At 35.4% G+C, this 19253-nt stretch overlaps 1 pseudogene; it reads left to right on the top strand.

Moving 5' to 3' along the window:
- The first annotated feature begins 3960 nt into the window (after positions 1 to 3960).
- On the top strand, positions 3961 to 4642 carry LOC103562838 (fatty acid-binding protein, heart pseudogene; annotated as a pseudogene).
- The last annotated feature ends 14611 nt before the right edge of the window (positions 4643 to 19253 follow it).

The following is a 19253-nucleotide window of genomic DNA, read 5'->3' as shown; positions in this document are numbered from 1 at the left end:
TCAGTGAAACCAGCAGAGACTTAAGTTTACAGGGAATTTCCCAAATGGTCACAGTCTCCAATCCTTCTTAATAATGTAGGATACCATTGTTAAAATCATTTTTATATTTTACAAACCATTTAAATATGTATAATTATCCTGTTGGATAACAGAGCATATTAAAAGAATTAAAAAACTATTTCTAAAGATATTAGTAATTTTTGGAGTGACATCAGCATCATGGTGGCATAAGATGTCCCTCCTTTTCATCTCCCTTTTAATAACTAAAATTCAGCATCCATTCATTAAAAAAAGAGCCTCTCTGGAAGTTGTGGGATCTAGCATCATAAGCCAAGGAACTCAAGAAGAGAATTGCTCACCTGTGCATCCAGTAACAAAGGAATAGACCTCAGTATGACTGTGGAACCAGCCCCAGCCCCTCTTGGCAAGGGTTGGGAAAACCTGGAGAATGCTGACTTGGGCAGACATCTACAGATGACAGAGCCTTTGTAGAAGTCCAGGCTTCCTGAGAAGGGATTCCAGCACTCTGCTAAAGCAAAAATAAATATAAGTTTGGATGCATTGAGAGGGTAAGAGGGACTTTGCCAGTGCCACCTCACCTCCCAAGTGGCACAGCACAGGTTTGAACTAGTCATCATCAATCACCCCCACATGGGAAAGAGAGAGTGGTGAGTGAGTGCCCAGCTTCTCTAGCTGTGTGGCACACTGCTGGAGAAGCCCATTTCTCTCTTGCAACACCTAGAGTATTTAGGTAGGACCTCCATGACTGAGAGGAAGAAGGATATTGGGAAAGGGGCAGATGAGAATATCAAAGGGCTTTAAAGACACCTCGTTCTTGCTGAATGCATTCAGGACTCCAGGAGGAAGCACACCCATGGAGCCACTGGAAAAATCTCACCCAAGGATCTCCCCCACCTGGCCCATGGGCATTCCCCAATGCCCTGAGTGTTAAATCTACACCTCCCTGCACTCTCTGGCTGGCATCTTGTACACGCTCCTGAGTGCAGCAGCAAGAGTAAATTATGGAAGACAGAGAATTCATTCACACAACAGGCCAGGGTCTGTGGGCAGAGGAGAAATCGCAAAGTAGAGCTGCAGTGCCACCTTCTGGAAAACAAAAGAGAAATTTCAGGCAGCCAGCCTGGAGAATTGTAAGCTCTAGAGAAGACATACAAACATAAGAATTCTGCCACAAGAGGGAGCAAGAGGTGTGAAGCAAATGTATCCATACAAGGTCAGAGAAAGCCCCATACATAAACAGGACCAACTAAAAATATCTCCCACCTGAAGGTGACTAATAAAGAAGGAGGAGGTGACTGCTGCTTCAAATTGTGGAAACAGCAACACAAAACCCCAAGGAAAATGAATAATCAAGGACACAGGACATAATCAAAATTTCTCAATACTCCAGTAACCAAACTCAAAGACACAGGATTCTGTGATTCACTCAATAGAGAATTCAAAATAGCTGTTTTGAGGAAATTCAATGAGCTACAAGAAAATACAGAAAGATAATTTGTGAAGTTAAGGAAACAACACAAAAACAGAATGAGAAATTTAACAAAGAGATAGCAACCATAAAAGAACTAAACAGAAATTCTGGAGCTGAAGAATTCAATCTGAAAAGTTTTAAAAAAATGCAATAGAGAGCTTTAATAGCAGAATAGAACAAACAGAAGATAGAATGAGTGAGCTAGAGGCAAGAACTTTGAAATAACCCAGTCAGAAGAGAAAAAAGAATAAGAGACACAAGCCCTATGTGATCTATGGGACAGAATCAAGCAATTCAATATCAGAATCACTGGAGTTCCAGAAGGAGAAGAGATTGAGAAAGGGCCTGAAGGTTTATTTAATGAGATAATTGCAGAGAAATTCACAAACATGGGGAGAGACTTGGACATCCAAGTTCACAACGCTAATAGATCACCCCATTATCTCAATTCGAAACAACCTTCTCCAAGACACATTATAATGAAACTGTCAAAAATAAAAGATAAAGAAATGATACTAAAAGCACCAAAACAAAAGAGATGCAACCCACAAAGCAGACCCCATTAGACTAACATGGGATTTCTCAATAGAAAGGCTACAGGCCAGAAGAGAATGATGTATTAAAAGTGTTGAAAGAAAAGAATTGTTGGATCAGAAAACTCTGTCCAGCAAAGTTATCCTTCAGAAATTAAGGAGAAATAAATATTTTCTCAGGTAAATGAAAGTGAAGGGAGTTCATTATGACTCGACCTGCCTTATAAGAAAGGCTGAAATGTGTTCTTCAAGGTGAAATTAAAAGATGCTACTTAGTAACATGAAAATACACAACACACCTGTGAAAATAAATATACAGTCAGATTTAGAAAACTCTAATTCTGTAATATGATGGTTTATTAACCATTTAACTATAGTATAAAGGTTAAAGGAAAAGAGTATTAAAAATAACCATAGCTAGTACAATTTATTACAAAAATACAATATAAAAAGAGGTTAATTATGGCATCAAAAACATAACAGGGGAGGTAAAGGGGTAGAGCTTTTGTATGCAATAGAAGTCATGTTGCTGTCAGTTTAAAATGGACTATTTTATGTATAGGATGTTTTATGTAAGCTTCATGGTAAGCCCAAAGCAAAAACCTATAGTAGATTCACAAAAGATAAACAGGAGGGAATAAAAGCATACCACAACAAAAAATCAGAATTCACAAAGGTAGGCAGAAAGAGAGGATAAATGGAACAGTGGACTATAAAACAGAAAACAATAAGATGGCATTAGTAAGTTATCATATATCAATTATTACTCTAAATGCAAGTGGATTGGATTCATCAATAAAAAAGAGTGGCTGAATGGATATAAAAGGAAGACCCTATTATATGCTGCCTACAAGAGACTCACTTCCACTTTAAGGACACACACAAGCTCAAAATGAAGGACTAGAAAAAGATATTCTATGCAAGTGAAAATCAAAAGAAAGTGGGGTAGCCACCCCTATATCAGAGAAAATAGACTTTAGGTCGAAAATTATAACAAGAGAAAAGGAAGGCAATTATATAATGATAAAGGGGTCAATTCATCAAGAAGATATAAAAATCTTAAATACATATGTACCCAACATTGGAGCACCTAAATTAATATTAAGCAAATACCAATAGATCTAAAGAGAGAAACAGGCAACAATATAATAATACTAAGGGGCTTCAATACCCTACTGTCAGCAATGAATATATTATTCAGACAGAAAATCAACAAGAAAACTTTGGATTTGAACCATACTTTAGACCAACTGCACTTAACGGACATGTGTATATATATATATATGTATATGTATATATAAAATATTCCATCCAACAGCAGCAGAATGCTCATTCTTCTCAAGTACACATGGAACATTCTCCAGGATAGATCATACGATCGGCCACAAAACAAGTCTTAGAAGATTGAAATCATACCAAGTATCTTTTCTGACCACAATGGTATAAAACTAGAAATCGAGAAGAGGAAAGATGGAAAATTTAAAAACATGTAGAAACTAGCAACACACTACTGAACAACCAGTATGTCAAAGAAGAAATTAAAAATACCTCAAAACAAGAGAAAATGGAAACACAGCTCACCAAAGCTCATGGGATGCTGCAAAAGCTTATCTTACATCACTTACAAAAATTAACTCAAAATGAATTAAAGACTTAAAAATAAGACTTGATACCTTAAAACTCCTAGAAGAAAACATGAGAAAAAAGCTCCTTGACATTGATCTTGTTAATGTTTGCAATGACACAACACCAAAAGCATAAGCAACAAAAGCAAAAATCAGCAAGTGGGACTATGTTTCTCTTAAAAGCTTCTGTATGGCAAAAGAAACAGTCAACAAAATGTAAAGGCAACCTACAGAATGGGAGAAAATATTTGCAAACCATATATCTGATAAAGAGTTAATATCAAAAATATATAAAGAACTTGGGGTCCCAGAGTCCTTGCAAGCCTGCTCTCTTGGCTCTTACTTCTCAGCCTAGCACAGCCTCACCATGGTGGACACCTTCGTGGGCACCTGGAAGCTAGTGGACAGCAAGAATTTCGATGACTACATGAAGTCAATCAGTGTGGGTTTTGCTACCAGGCAGGTAGCCAACATGACCAAGCCTACCACAGTCATCAAAGTGAATGGGGACACTATCACCATAAAAACACATATGGCACCTTCAAGAACACGGAGATCAGCTTCAAGCTGGGGGTGGAGTTTGATGAGACGATGGCGGATGACAGGAAGGTCAAGTCCCTTGTGATGCTGGATGGAGGCAAACTTGTCCACGTGCAGAAGTGGAATGGGCAAGAGACAACACTGCTGTGGGAGCTAATTGATGAAAAACTCATCCTGACACTCACCCATGGCAGCGCAATGAGCACTCGCATTTACAGAAAGAGGCAGGACCTTCCGGCTCCTTCACTGACTGTGCCTCCGCCAAGTGGCTGCCTGTGGACTAAGCACCAGATTGCCTCATTTTTTCCTCTGGCATTTTGTATAAACCCAGCTCGGTTGGGGAAGTTCTCTGGGCTCAGGTGGCACCAGCCTGGATCTAGTTCCGGTTCCTGTTGTGTATGTCTGCTTTTTAACTGCATGCAAAGTGTGCTCTGAAGTCAATAAAGCAGAGCTAAGACCTATATATACATATACATATACATATACATATACATATACATATACATATATATATATATAAAGCACTCAAAAAAACAATTAAAAAAATCAAGCAATCCAATTGAAAAATGGTCGAGGAATGAATAGATATTTTTCCAAAGAAGATGTACAAAAGACCAACAGGTACATGAAAAGATACTCAACATTACTAATCATCAGGGAAATGCCACTCAAAACAGCAATGAGATATCACCTGACATCTGCTAGAATGGCTATCTTCCAAAAAACAAGAGATAAGTGTAGGCGAGGTTGTGGAGTAAAGGGAACCCTAGTGCACTGTGGTGGAAATGTAAGTTGGTACAGCTACTAAGAAAAACAGTATGGAGGTTCCTCAAAAAATTAAAAATATGATCCGGTAATCCCACTTCTGTGTATATAGCCAAAAGAAATGAAAAGAGGATCTCAAAGATATATGTGCACTTTCATTTTCATGGCAGCATTATTCACAGTAGCCAAGATATGGAAACAACCTAAATATCTGTCAACAGATAAGTGGATAAAGAAGATGTATTATACCTATCTATGATATACATATGTATAATATACATATATATTCATGTACATATGAATAATATTCAGCCATGAAAAAGAAGGAAATCTTGCTGTTTGTAACAAAAGGGATGGACCTTGAGGGTGTTACGCTAAGTGAGATAAATCAGACAGAGAAAGAAATACCTGCATAATATCACTTATATCTGGAATCTAAAAAAGCTGAAATTATAGAGACAGAGAGTAGAATGGTGGTTACCAGGCGCTGGGAGGTAGGGGAATTGGGGAAATGTTGGTAGAAGATTAATATAAGTAGAAAGTTAATAAGTTCTGGAGATCCAATGCAGAGCATAGAGATTATAGTCAAGATACTGCAATATATACTTCAAAGTTCCTCCTAGGAGACTAGATTTTAAATGTTCTCACCTCAAAAAGAACATGAAAATATGGGACAAGATAGAGGTGTTAACTAATGCTATGGAGCAATCATATTGCAATATATGATGTATCAAATCAACAAGTTTTATACCTTAAAAGGTACACGATTTCATCAATTGTATCTCAATTTAAAAAACAATAGTAGTAATCTTGATAGAAAAATGAGATAAGTGAATCAACAAATTTTTGTAGTAAATTAAAATTGTAACTATTATGAAATGTCAATCTTGCAAAATTTTTGCCATGGAAGAATATAACAATGAATTCACCAGGATCTGAAAAATTAGTATCTTCATAAAACCATTATGTATAAATTTTCCAAATGGATTTAAATCTGGAACTATAATTAAAGTCTGTGATTAAGAAGAAATAGTTTGTTCCTGTTAGAGACTGGCAATCATTTCCATTTGCAATTTTAAGCACATTTGGAGATGTATTTACAGAAAAATTATTTTAAACTTCTCAGGATTGTGTATAAAAGTCATGCATACATGATGAATTATAATATGAACTGTGAAAGACATTAGAATTTTCTGCTTTATTTCAATGGTGAAGTAGGAAGGTAGATGTCTTCTTTACATTCCACAAGAAAATAACTTTAAACATGGATCAAGATTTAGTTCTTTTACCATATGATCAGAGAAGAAAATAAACCATTACAAAATTTATTCTGTATTCATAAAGGTTTATTAAAGGGAGTAAATCCATAGTGCATTTAAATTCATTTGATAGTTTGCTTTAAAAGACTTTGGTTTTCACTGTTAATTAATACTACCACTACAAATATTAATAATAGTAGTATCATTGTATGCAATGTCAGTATTGGATATGAAGGGTTTTCTTCTTCTTTTACTGTGATATGATTGACATTCAGCACTGCATAAGTTTAAGGTATACAGCATAATGACTTGACTTACATATATTGTGAAATGATTACCACAATAAGTTCAGCTAATATCCATCATCTCATATAGATAACCAAAAAAAAAAAATGTTTTTTTCCTGGTGATGAGAAATCTTGGTATCTACTTTGTTAATAACTTTCAAATACACTGTACAGTAGCGTTAGCTGTTGGATGTAAAGTTTTCAACTGCTGTAAATGTTGTATTTTATGCTATGAAATATATATATACAATATGTCCTTTCTACTACCCTGGTGAGAAAGCACTACCCCATTTTTCACAGTGGAATAAAGAGGTTCAGATGGGGCTAAATATAGTGCTCTCATTCCTTCCTCTGGAAAAGCATTGCTCTTTATCTGATGCCACAGCCCACATGCAGTCTTGCTCACTGACCCAGCCTAAAATGAGCTGGCTTCATACAATTGGGTCAGGAAGAACTTTCTGTGGAGTCATTTCACTCCTGGAATAATCCATGCTTATTGCAATAGTTAGAGAGATTACATAAAGTAAAAAGTCTGAATTGAGACATTTTATGAAACTATTGCTTCTGGTAAAAAAAAAATTCTACAGTTTCTGAAGTAGTGTTTCACTACTGAAACAAAAGCCAGAGAAATTAGACTTAAGTGTTTCTAAAGCTATTAGGAAGTCCAATGCTTCTTTGATTTCAGAATCTCTTTAAACCAACAGTGCTTATGTGTAGTTCTCCTTACAAAATACCCCAGGAGGACTTTCACAAGTGTGGCTCCTGGGAGCCCAAAGCAATGTAGTGGATGAGAAACAATGTGAATAAACTGCCCAGAGAATAAGTGACTTAAGATAATATTCAATATATAATGTACAGTAAGGCAGTTAAAAAGAATTAAAACATCTTATTTTTAATATTTCAGATTCTTTATAAAATTTAACTGAGTCCCAGTTTGCTCAGCTAATGAATGTTTCTGTATCCCCCGTTTGGAAAGCATATAAAACCCTCTACCGTCTCTCATTAAAATATCTATAAAACATACTGTAGATGCCCCTGAAATGGGGCTCATTTAGCTGACCCTTTATGAGATTTATGGTATCAGAGTCACATCCAATTCTAGCTGATTAAAGAAATTTTATAGAAGCAGAACCAGAAGAAAATGGAACCATCTGAGCTGTGCCTATAAATATGGTGTGCAGCGACAAGCCTTTCAGAAGCGTTTATTAAATGAAAAATGGGTTTTTCACCCTGACTGCTGTATTTCATCAGAGGCCGCAGAGCTCTCTGTCAATACCCTTTCACACATATAATTGTCACAGGGTAGACACTCACACCACCAAAGGCACCTTAGCCTCAATCATTCTTTATCCCTAAAACTTTGTGGGAAACTATGAATCAATAATATATTTGTAGTAGGAAAGTGGGTTTTATTAGTGATAATCACCTTGATATTTTACTGCCTAAAGTAGAAAAAAGAAAGAAAAAAGGTTTACAAGGTCCACGATCCATTCAATAGTGAGCCCAACACGGATGGATGATTTATTACAGCCCAATTATTTCTTCTCCACTAAAGCCAGTTACAATAAAGAGCACTTATTCTAAAACTACTCTCAGTTTGTGGTGTTCTTTGGTCTTCTTTTCAGAGGTAGCTAAAGAGAAGCACAGTATGTTTTATACTCTGGAAATTCTGAGTTTTAAGATTTTCAGTTAATAAAAAGTTTTGACGTATTCGAATCCTTTAAAGAGCTAAGAGAGCTATATTAAATGTGTATTGGAGTTTTAGAGTTTCTTAACATTTCCCGCAATATTTATGATGCACTCTTGTAGATTGCAGGTTTCATGACTTCAATAATTCTATGATACATTTTAAATTTCCTGCAAATGTTTGCAATTAGGAGCAAAATACCATTTAAAAGTCAGAACTAATGTGATAAAGAATATAATTGATTTCTTATTCACATTTTCATGCCCAATTCAAAACTGATATTTGATGCTTGAATTTTTACTCCCTTGTTTTTTTTTATTTTCTGAGTCTCATGCAACTATCTATATGCATACTTTTCTCAAAATAGAGCCATGAGTTACAAGACTTTTGTCAATATACAATAGTGCTACTGTAATGTAAATAATAGTTCTAACTTGATCAAGAAAATAGAGGGGACCAATGTTGCACTTGCACAGCTCTGTAATACAACAGATAATAGCAGTAAGTCAATGTTTTTAAAGAATTATAGGATATTTTAAATCATCGTAGGATATCTGTGCTCGAAGTTCTTAGTATTTGTTTTCTAGGGCTGCTGTAACAAAGTACTGTAACCTGAGCGGCTTGAAAACAACAGAAATTTATTGATTCACAGTTCTGGAGGCTAGAAATTCAAAGTCAAGATATGAGCAAGCCCGTGACCCCTCTGAAACTTGCAAGGGACAATCCTTCTATGCCTCTTCCTAGCTTCTGGGGGTTGTGGGAAATTCTTGACATTCCCTGGCTTGCAGTTGCAACACTTGAATCTCTGCCTCAGTTGTCATCTGGCCTTCTCCTTCATGTGTTTGTGTGTCTGTGTCTCTTCTCCTCTTCTTATAAGGACACCAGCCACAATGGATTAATGGCCCCCCTATTCCAGTATGACCTCATCTTAACTAATTATTTCTACGATGACACTATTTTCAAATAAGGTTAAAATATGAGGTTTACATTCAATGACTCTATATAATTCCGAGAGTTAGGACTTCAACATATCTTTTTGGGGACACAATTTAACCCTTTATAGGAATCATCCATCAAATCACTTTCTTCAAGGACAAGAAATTAATTAATGTTGGAAAAACAGTTTTATAAAGTGCATATGATTTTATTTGTCCATAATAAAGCAAAATTTGAGGTAAATAGACATGAGCGTTAATCACTTGACTTTTTTAAATGTTGCTGTTGTTAATATTGCAGAATCATGCAACAAGCTTCCAGGAGTTCTTTCTATTTCCAACAGATAGAACTGAATAGAAATGCTTCTCTTTAAGTCTTAGTTCTCTCAGTAATAATTTAGGCATTTGAAGAGTTCTACATTGTTTATTTCAGGCCACCAAAAAACCTTTTAATTGCAAAGGGGAATTTCTCAAGTGTCTGTCTTCTTGGATGCTCAAAGCTTGTAGAAATAGATGTATCGCTACTTCATATTGCAGAAGTAACATTCAAATCCTAGTGTAAGCTTGCAAAGCCAATCACGAAACAGTTTATTCCTGAGGAGAATTACTGAAGAAATCATAAGTCACTAGTACAATCAGTTCTGGTCTAAAGTTTTTAGATAAAATCTTGATGCCTGAAAAGAATTGAATCAAGCTGTGGCACTTTATTTTAATACCTTACTCCAATAGGTAGAAAATAAGGGTGATATATAGGTAAAAGACAATTTCATCCAGAGAGACCTCGTTAGCCAAAGCTGGCATTGACCTTCTAATGTTACACTTGCTGATTATCTGCAGTGGATGAGCTTGGTGTCTGAAATTAAATACCTTGAAAGTTCAATGGGATTTTGAAATAATTGTTCAATTTCTAAAAATAGTGTCAACAATTTGGGAGGTCATGGGCCTCTGGAGGAATCTGATAAAAACCACAGACATTCTTTTTGAAAACTGTGCATATGACAATCACATAAAAGTTTACATACAATTTCAAGGAGTAAATGGACTGCCTGTTTTATACCCATTCTTCTAGAGGACGTTCCTAGAAGGATCATTATTAGAATATACACTACAAAACAAAACATAAATCCTCAGTGGTAGTACTATTTTTGGAGTCATTGTACATTGAACATAACTGCTTCCACTGGAAACCATGTTGAGTGATCTGGGCTCCTTTCAAAATTAAATTCTTCCATGACAACCCTGTTATGCTTTTGGAAATTATCTTAGGAACTGGATGCAACACTTGGTGACTTAGAATGCATACTTTATTTACGTGAGCTTTGAGATCAAGTATTGAGTGGAATAACTTTGGATTTTTTTTTAACCAGACTGAAATTATCTTATTTGCAAAAATAAATGAAGTTAATACATTAAACAAATAATTATTTTAATACATATATTTGTCCCACATTTCTGATATTTTCTTCAGTTGTTTACCATATAAGCATAAAGGTAGAGGTTCAAAAGAAAAGTACGAGGAAGCAAGGTTGTTGCTTGGATGGAAAAAGTCTCAATTAGTACAACAGCACTGAGTCACTCATATTCTATCACACATTTATAAATGAACCATCAGGAAAATTTTTAGGTCACTTCATGTTGATTTTGAACTGAGGTCTCTATAGAACCAGGCCGAATAGTTTTGATACCTCTGGGGGTCTTGATAGCACAATCTAATTTGGTTCATTACTACTTGTCTCTTCAACTCAGACATGTATTGTCACATTAGCCTTTTGTCTTACTATGTTGTGCCCACTTTATGCCCTTTTTGCCACATTCTGTACAGATCTGGTATGTATAGGACAAGATCCAAGATGAGAAATAATGTCTTTTAAGTTCGAAAATATGTATATAAAAAAATAGATCATACGAACCAAGTAGGATTCTAGGAAATCTTCATTGCTTGAGATGTCAGACCACTCAGGTACTGTTTACAAAAGAAAGGGAGGAAGGAAGGCAGGTGGGCTTGCTTACTAAAAGTCAAAGAAATTGACTGCAGTTTGATATATATCCACAAATTTCTGAAAAAGATTATTCTTTCCTAGATACGCATTTATAGCCTATCCAAAACAGCACGTAAACACCCTTTAATTCTTTGACAATGCATAGTATTTCTTACCTCTGGATCTTGACATATTTTAATTTTTCTCTTGTTCGCTTTGCCTCGGACACTTTCTCATGATCATCAAGCTTAAGGTTCAATACTCTTTCATTGGGTTTTCACCATCCCCATCCTACCTATCCCCTATGATAGGCTATGTTTCTCTTATTCTCTGTTGTTTTCATGTCCAGACCATACACCTAATGCTTGACATGATGCTTATTGAATGAATGAATGGATCAGTGAATGAATGTATTAATATACGGAGTTGGGGCCGGCCTGTGGCCAAGTGGTTAAGTTCATGCCGCCTGCTTCAGTGGCCCAGGGCTTTGCTGCTTCAGATCCTGGTCGCCGACATGGTGCCGCTCATTAGACCACGTTGAGGCAGCGTCCCATGTACCACAACTAGAAGGACCCACAACTAAAACTATACAGCTATGTACTTGGGGGATTTGGGGAGAAAAAGCGGGAAAAAAATATATGGAGTAACATTTTGTCTTACCTATAATCATGGCATATCATGATGAATTCTTAGCTTTCACTTGGCTCTATTTTATTTCTGCTTTCTCTAAATTCTCTTCCTCACTTCTCTGATTTTCTACCTTAACTGTCACTCTCAAAATTATAAATATCTTAAATTCATGTATAAATCTACAATACTACAAATATTGGATTGAAAGACAAAGTAATCAAATTGTTCTCATTTCTAAAACTTTATGGAGCCCACCCCAGTCATTTGCTCATAATTCCTAAGAGTAATGATTTGTAAATCTCTACATAGCTTTGAAAATCAACCTAAATCCAAGATATTCACGCACTTATCCAATAATCATTTATAAATAAGTGCCAAGTATGTGCCAATAACTATGCCAGGTGCTGCAAATAAAAAGGTAAATAAAGCATTGTTCTCGCCATTTAGTGAGAGACAAAAATATAAATAAATAAATGCAACAATTTTTCTTTTTATATGTGCCTTTTAATTTTTTAATATTTTTATGTGTTTTTAAAAAGGACTAAAATAATGACTAAACCAATACGATAAATGTTGTATTATAGAATACCCAGAGCTTTGTGTGAGCACAGAGGAGATGCAGACCACTGTATAAGCTTATCTGGGGCCTAACATTCCCCTCCGCCTCAGACCTCAATATTTTCTTCATGTAAATGTGCAAAACAACACAACCAACATAGTGAATCCCTATCTGCCTCATTCTTGATAATTTCCTTGTATATTAAGTTTTGGAGGGCAGCAATGCCTTCTTTAAGACTGTAGGGTAGCAATTTTAGGGTCTTTCTTTAGTTGGGACCTCTACTCAAAATTATAAATGAAAACAGCTGGTGCCAGGTGTATCTAATGCATCATGCATGAGTGTGCAAAAACGCACAGAAGAGATTGGTTTTTGAGGACAGTAATGTTTTAGTCCAGAAACTATTTCTCGTTTAATTAAGAAATTTAACTCTGTTGTTTGCATACCTAAATCACTCTTAGGTTATTCTTTCGCCTCTAAAGATTGTAATGTCAACTTCAGCTTCCAACTTCTTTCTCTTTATTATTTATACCAACCTGATAATTTTATATTACTCTTGAATGGTACATTTCTGTTATCACTCTTTGTCTTTGTTATTTTGACTACTTTCTCCCTGTTCATACTTCATTCTCTAGATGGTCTCCAGAGAAGCAATGGCACTCTCTTGGCTTGTTGGTATTAGAATTCATTTTTCTAAAAAAGTTGATTTTTACCCTTTTGTTTTTCTGTATTTCAACAGCTTTTATAACAACAGAAATACTTTTCTAACTTAAATTGGATATTATGAGACAAAAGGTGCTATGGGAGTGAATGAACATTTCTCTTGCGGAAATTAGAGAGTGTTTGCAGCCACCTTGTGCCCCATCATTAAATCAAAGGAGAGAACTGTCTCTGAAATGAGCACTGGCTGTGCATTGTCAGTCCTATAATCCCTTTAACCTGTCGACTTTCATTACTTTACAGAAGATGGGAAATTACTTTGAATGGCAAGATGAGTGTGATGATACTGTGTTTGTAGATGCACCCATTCCAGAAACTGAAACTGACATTTTCCTCTGCACAGAGCTGAACAGACAGCATCATTGTTCATCCCTGGTCCACCGAAAGTTCAAATAAACCATGACTTATGAGCCATTTTATTTCCAGGATACTGACAAATAAATATATAAGGCATGCTATATTGATAAAGCCAAGGTCTATCTTATGCATGTTCTATCCCATTGAGTAGTGCAAAAGGACTTTACGGGAGCAGGCTTGGTGAAACTCTTCCTACAAAGTTAAAAATGCATCATTAAATAAATGCATTTCCATTGAACAATTAGAATCTTAGGGAATAATCTAAAAATATCTTGAAAGTACTTATTTGTTGATCTCTACTCCATTTAGACTTTCATTGAATCCATGAGCTTTTCTTAATCTAATTTGTAAACTCTTTCCAACTTATATTAAAAAGTCCCTCTTTCGAGCTTTCAGAGATTCTCCATTATTCCAGTTTTTTATTTAAAAAAATGAGTGTTCAATCTACTCCCTTTATAATGCTGTATAATTTGATCATATAAATTTCCAGACATTACCTTTTGCAATAATTTTAACTTTTAATAATAAAAAATCATGGAAAAAATCTTATCACTTGATTTAGGTTAAGTATTTATCTCTGGTTTGCTCAAGTGCTACTAAGCCTTGCTTGAGTTATGGCAATGAGATCTATTACTGTGGGTGCAGAAGCTGCACCATGGAATTGTATGATAGTAAGATGAGAGTTTCTAGTTTGTTTTGGTCTTTAGGTTATAGCAGCTAATTATTTTTAGGAAACTGTTCTGGAACATGATTCATACATTGTAGTCCATTAGCCTATAAATTATAGTTAATAATGAGATAGATTCATTTTTTACTTAATATTTCACTGCCCAGAAGACCTTAGCATTGTAACTTAAAGTTTAGACATTCTAATAAATGTATTTTGTCGTACTGAGAATTACTAACTTTTTCAGATTCTTTCCTAATAATTAGGTGATTTACTACCCAAGGATTTTTGAAAGTGTAGATACATTCTATTCACATAATCACTCAGCAAATATTTATTGATGCTTTCTATGGGAAAATCTCAATGCCAGGGGCTGCAGTCAGAGAAAAAGTTACCATAGGGCTCCCACTTGAAAGCTCACAGTACATTAGAGGAAACAGACCAAACAAAAGATAGTTACGATGAAACCAGGTAAACAATATGTTCAAGGTTTGCGCCAGGTTCTCCAATCCCACATAAGAAAGATATTGCTAGGGAGTTCTTGGGAGAGTTTCACATGGAAAGGCCATCAACGCGTGGCATTTAATTAAAACACAAAACCAACAAGACAACAACGAAGATTTACACATTGCCAGGAGTGTGTTATGCTTGCATAACAAAATATACTATTAAATCTTTATGTTTATCTAACTAGAATAGACCAAGTATTAGAACATCTATTTTAACAGACAATCTTCTGGTGGTAATGGAGAAAACATCAAAAAAGACACCATCATTCTAAGATTCATCAGACTATAAATGCTTGTGAAGTTGCCACACATAATCGATATTTGCCACAGTTTGAGTCTGCTGATGTTGTTGACTTTTACTGTGAGGTCAGCAAGCACAGTCATTGCAAATAGTTTCTATTGTATGAAGTTTTCATCCAGAAACCACGATATAATTTTAGAAGTGTGTGTAAGCAAGTTCAAATTTTGAGTCTTGATAATGGAGGGGAGGTGAGCTTCCCTGAAATTCCTATGAAAATCCTTTACAACTTTCTTCTTGATATTATTAAACCATGTAACTTTGGAAATGTTTTTTGTGTTTTAATGACTATAACATAGATTGAATAATGTAATAAACATTAGGAAACGTTATTCTTCTACACTTTCTTTCATGCATGGGTAGTTGAAGGTCCTAGCAACGAGGAGTGCCGTGAATGGTACAATGGCAGACTTGAGGCTTTGGAAAGAATACATCTCTTCAAAGAGAAACCAATTACTGACAAAATTTCTGGTGTCAGGTTGAAAAAAATTGGGGTGATTTGCAAAACTTCGTCTTTAATTTGTTATGCTACTGTTGTTTTGATATTTGATCAAAATATTTTAATAAAAGCTTAACCAATAGAAATAATCATTTCTTAATTATCAGGTGGTCCCTCAAGGGCTCACTACAAAATTGTGTCCTTGTTAGTCTGAACCTAAAATAACAGTAAGGTTATCTCTTAAATATTCTTCCTGTCTTCCAGCTGTATGACTTTCTTGCTTAGGCTCATGTTCTAACTTACCTCTGTGTATTCATCCTTGCCTCCTCCCCAATTCATTCTCCACCATGTGGTCAAATCGGATCATGTCATCACCCATTCTAGAAATTCTTTAGTGGCTCTTGTTTCTTTATGTGATAATTCTAAGCTCCTTAGCATGGCATGTCAGTGTCCTGGATTTCTTTTCAATTTTGCCTCCCACCTGCACCTCTTACTTAGGCAATTTGAACTACAATGCCTTCATTTCCCCAATACTACTCACTTTCACACTTTCACAATTTTGCTTAGTCTTTGTTTCTCTGTCTAGAATATCATTCATCCATGTTGTACTGGTAACTTCTTGGTCAATATTAAAATTTAGGTCAGATGCTCTCCTCTAGGAAGTCTTTTCTATCTTCTCCCAGCAAACGTAAATGTCTTCTCCTCCATCATCATGAAGTAACTCACCTTATCTCTATTTCGGTATTTACAGCATTGCTATAGTTCTCTATTTTGTTTACATACTTTATTTCTTATAGGAGTATGGGCATTTCAAAGGTAGAGCTGTGTACTATTCATATTTTCATTTTTAATCACTAACATAATATCTGGTACACAGAAGATATTTGAGTAAATATTTGCAGAATGAATAAATCCATTAATAAGTTTTTGATATTGGACTATGGCATTATCCTTTCTTTTGATTCAGATACTCTCCTTCTCTCACGTCACTGTGTGTACGTGTGTACCCCCTCCCCACCTCCCTGCCGCCAAGTTACCTTACTGATCATTGCTTGGGAAGAAGGCTCGAATTCTTTCACTGAATTTTAAATGTAATCATGTAAAAGGATAAGAAATTCAATCAAACTGCTGAAGTTTGTCAGGAAAAAAAGTTAACAACTGTGGCACATTTTTCTGAGATTTATTTATGTTCTGGAAAATGGTTTCCTCCTGACCTAACCATGACTGAAAATAAACATTGTTTCTGAAAATGTCACCAGTAAATCTAACAGAGTGATAGTAAGTATTTTATAGGAGAAATCCAAGCCAATGCAAGAAAAAATTCATCTAGCATAAGTTACCGTTTTTCTGAACTTTATTCTACTAAAAATATAAACACTAATTATTTGGCAACAGTCAATATGTTTGCTATATAAAAAATCTTGAGCCTGAGTTTGCAACTTCCATTAAAAGTTGAGAAAACAGGAGAGAGAATTTTTATCATCAAAACCCTTTTTCTAACATCATTTCTACAAAGTTTAATTCAAAATTATTTTCTACTTAGATCCAAGATGGATTTCTTGAAATATTAATATCATATGGATTGTCTCACTTTTTGGCATCATTATAAGATTTCCTTATATCACAATTCAGTTAATTTCTCTCCGAACCATTCAGTGGCAGGGCCATTATTAAGTGGATGCAGGGATGTGATACAGTTCAGTTCAAGTTAACCTTGCTTCACAATAGTGACATGAGTTAATTTAATTCCTGTCACCAGACTTCACACAGGGTATATTGCACATTACTTCTCGTTATTGCAGCCACAAGTCATTATCTCCAAATCCCCCCTTGTAAAATCTATATGTGACCCGTCTTACATGTGCTCCATATACATAGAGACAAGTAACACAATCGAATGTCCATAAAGAAATATACCATAAAAAATGAACCTCATAGGAAGTTTATTACAAATATATGAAAAGTTTAGATGCTCAGTTCCAGTCGATTCCTGCCTCCCTTCCTTCTTTTCTTCTTCCTTCCCTCTCTCTCTCCTTCCCTCCTTCCCTCCACAAGTATTTACTGAGTGTTTACTATGTGCTAGGCTCTGTTCTAGGTATTAGGGACATTCCAGTGTAAAAATAGACCAAGTCCACGCTCTACTGAATTTTGATTGTTTTCTCTTTGTACATTATGTTCAGTCACAAAAATTACTTATTGAATGTCTGCTATGTGCATGATATTCAAGAGTGAGCCTCAGCTACATATTCTAATAATAAAATCTTCTCTCTCTGATAGGGATGTACACACTTTACAATGAATACAAATTATAAATACAGTATAGCTTTGTTTAAAATATTGATAAAAATTACACAACTTGTTCAATACTAATTCCCACCAACTCAAGGAATAAGTACTTTGAGAACATTAAGGTAACTCATTCTTATGAGCTCCCATTTTCCTAAATTCAAAAGTAGTGACTCTGAGAATCTGTGAAAGATCCACATGCTTATACTGTTCCCTTTTCAATCCTCAGCAGAAGAACAAGGAAATATATGAAGGAAATTGTAATCTCTAACAACACTCTGCCCTTCCCCATCCTGCCTAAGCTATCCTCCTCCTCTTTGAGAGAAAAGGAAAACTAAGGCCATTAATAGCCATCTAAGAATCTGAGTCTCCTGGGAAAGTATTTTCTCAGTCTGTCTCTCTACCCTAAGCAGAAAGAAGATTTACTGTGGAAAAGAAAAATCTTTGCAGCGATGATTACTGGAATTGAAATAATCACTAGGCATCTTTATTTATTTTTTTTTTTGAGGAAGATTAGCCCTGAGCTAACTGTTGCCAATCCTCCCCCTTTCAGGGAAGACCCTGAGCCAACACCCATGCCCAACTTCCTCCACTTTATATGTGGGACACCTCAAAAAAAAGAATCACTAGGCATCTTATGAGAGATTCACTCCTTTCTTTTTGGGAATCAGAGTCTTTGCTCCCTGTGCAATCTATACAATCAAGCACAGTAAACATGTATATATAACCAACACTAACTTTTAGAGTCAGTGAACATATATGACTATATCTTAAAATATTTTTCTATATTGCTTCCATATTTTCTATTTGTTTCTATATGTGTAGCCTTGTATTTACTTATGCCTACAAATATACAATTATTCTGATAAGTATATGAATGAGAAATATTTTTATTTGGAAAGAAAAATGTAAGTAAAATGGCGCCCGATTCATAACTTGTCACAGAAATCCTCTGAAATGCCCCAGTAAATCCCTATGGAAACACTGAAGGTAATCTCAACAGAAATGAGGACAGTAAAACTACTTTAAGAATTAGTAAGGATTCCTACTATATGTACAAATAATCAAACTAGATTGAAACACACCATAGTCCACAAATAATTTTGGTTTCCTAGAACCAGGTAGGAGGGCCTCCTTCCCTATCTTAGGTTAGATATGCAAAGTCTCTACCACAAAGAAAATGAAGTAATCCTCTCTCTAGTATATTAATATTTCTGTTTCTTATAAACATCTATATGTGGCTATAGTGTGGGTGTGTGATCTCCTAATATAAAGCATAACATTTCGGTGGGTGTGTCAGGACATAAGCAACTACAGGCACGTGCTTGGGCAAGATTGTAGCATTTAAGATTAGAGTTTTGTTGTTTTTTGTTTTATTTTTTCTTGTCTTCTTCCTGGATCTGTACATCACATCATTGAGATTATTTACGCACCACTGTTGCAATTAATTCATCCTGAATCATTCATATGCCACATTTTACCTTTATTTCCTACTTTTTTTTCCTCAAAACCATTTTTCGGAGTGCTAAAGTGTGATTTTTTTCTTCTTTGACACAATTTTTTCTGAGGAGGAAATGCCATATTAACTTTTTTTTTTAATTATTGAAACAAATGTTTGGATAAGGCAACATGATCTGCCTCTATTGGGCCCCCTCAGCTGCACGTACTTCCCTTTAGCTTTCTCCTTCC

The sequence above is a fragment of the Equus przewalskii genome, chromosome 2, assembly GCF_037783145.1.
Source record: "Equus przewalskii isolate Varuska chromosome 2, EquPr2, whole genome shotgun sequence".
In the NCBI taxonomy this organism is placed as follows: domain Eukaryota; kingdom Metazoa; phylum Chordata; class Mammalia; order Perissodactyla; family Equidae; genus Equus; species Equus przewalskii.
The sequence above is the reverse complement of the archived record's forward strand: the minus strand, read 5'-3'. Positions and strand labels throughout refer to the sequence as shown.